The following is a 2,326-nucleotide window of genomic DNA, read 5'->3' as shown; positions in this document are numbered from 1 at the left end:
TGACTCACATGCCAGCCTTTCATGAAAATCCGCACTTTTATTAGGTCATTCCCAAGCAGTGACATGAATAGATATTGATATTTTTTAACATTAAAATTCAAGAAACTATTTTCTAATGAATCATTTCTTCCTTTGTTGTTTATATTAGTGCAGTTATATAATAATTATAATAATTGCAAAATTATAATCATTAATTAAAAGGGAACCAATTATTGCACCAGTGTTAAACACATATTTTATCATTTTCTAAACCTTAAGGTAATATGTTAATATTGAATCAATGCTTTTTCTTGTTCAGATCAAATCACCTCCAAATTGGCCGCGATTGAAGTTTATGTGAGGCCCTACACATCATTTTATATATTCTGATAGATAGTCTGGTCATTGTTAAGAGACTAAATAAAATGCAGAACTACATTTAGAATATAATCGTTATATTTGCACCTTTAATCACTGCCACAGGAACTGTAAGTGCAATGCGTATAAAGTGTGTTAACAACACGCTCCGAAACGCTTGCCGTAATCATTTCAATGGGTGTGATTTCGCGCAAACAATTGTGGGGGAAGTTGTTGGTGAATATGATCCAATGGAAACAGCCGCTGAGGCTCTAATGGTGATCGAACACCGGACCGCATCATTACATGTGATACCGTTACCACTACGCCATTGGGGACAATTGCGATGGCAGACAACATTCACACCATTTCGCCATCTTTATTTGCAGTTGAAGTTAATTGTACAGCGAGCTTGAATAATATTGGGAGTACTGTATTCTCAACCAATTGGCCCCATGCACAAGGCCACTGGTGATTGTGTATATAGCCTCAGTGTTCACTCACTTACAACCGAAACCGAAACTCAATCTCTCAACGACACAAATCCAGACGTTTTGGCGCCTGAAACAGACGTTCGTTGGATCCTGCATTTCTTAAGTCGTGGCCTTTGTCCCACTGCTTTGGTTGCGATGAAGTATTTTGACAGGTTTCCGTCTTTCGCTGCAGGATACATGCAAGGCTTAACAGAAGAATGTTAATGATATGCATATGATATAAAATGGTGATTAACTATTATTCGGAGTTTAATACAAGATTTATCTTCTGCAGAGTGTAAGAATTTTTTCTTCTCATAAAATTAACAACAACGAAATAATAAAAAAATATTTAATGAGAAATCAACAAAGTGAATAACAGCGATTGCTTTTATTTACCTTTTGATATATTACCAAAGCAATTACCCTTTGATTACAAGGCGGCGACGTTACCACTACACCAACAAGGAGTCCCAGTAACCAATATATATATATATATATATATATATATATATATATATATATATACATAAAAACACAGTAATAGGATGAGAGAGAGTGCCACAAGGGCGGTTAAACTCTAATAATGGAGAGAGAGTGTATATATAGCCTATATATGTACACAGATGAGTAACAGTGTACGATTTACTTTCTTTTGGTCTATAAAACAACCGATATTAACACACCTTCAAAAAACATATTGTACATATGAAGGAAATTAAAATTGATATGTGAGGACATAGTAGTGCGCACTGGGGTTGCAGTGGTGCATGAACACCTCCAAATGCGTCCCCAAAAAATTAAGATTGTAGAAACAACCATTACAATAATAAAAATAATGTATCCCTTGCTGTCTCAAAATTTGTATTTTAATGGTCGGACCTTTCTAAAGTTAAAGCTAGAAGAGTGAAACGACTTGCAGCCAAAGATATCCTCTTCCCTAAATTTAAGCTGCTCTTCCCTATCCTCTTCTCTACTCTGCTTCGTAAATAAGAAAAGTGTCGTGAGGCTAATGCTCTTTTCATTTTCGTCAGTTAATTTTTGAACACCCTGTGCACTTTTACTTTTCCTTCCTTGATATTTTCCTTTTCTGACACTGCAAGAAAAAAATCTTCTAAATGCAACTCAAATTTCGCAAATTCTTCTTCGCTCATTCCCGTGCAAGATTTATGGTACCACTTTTTACAAAACAACATTCTATTGCCCCAGCATTCAAGTGTTTTATTCTAGCCTCTTTTCGACTGCTTCGTCCTGAAACGGAGAGATCGACGTTCGAACCATGCTCTTAACACTGACCTACTTATCGCTAGCTCGCTAATCCCTTAATCCCGTACAGCTGCAACGAAAAAGCCTGCTCACCCGATCAAACAGTACAGTTCTTTTTCACTTTCTTACGTAGGGCACAAATATTTTACACACAAATAATCCTATCTCAACTAATTATTAATACGATTTTTAAATTGAATGTATTATCTCAACAAATAACCAGAAGGATATCCTGGGTACAAGGCACCAAG

Source organism: Lepisma saccharinum, chromosome 9, assembly GCF_977018435.1.
Source record: "Lepisma saccharinum chromosome 9, izLepSacc3.1, whole genome shotgun sequence".
Classification (NCBI taxonomy): Eukaryota; Metazoa; Arthropoda; class Insecta; order Zygentoma; family Lepismatidae; genus Lepisma; species Lepisma saccharinum.
The sequence above is the reverse complement of the archived record's forward strand: the minus strand, read 5'-3'. Positions refer to the sequence as shown.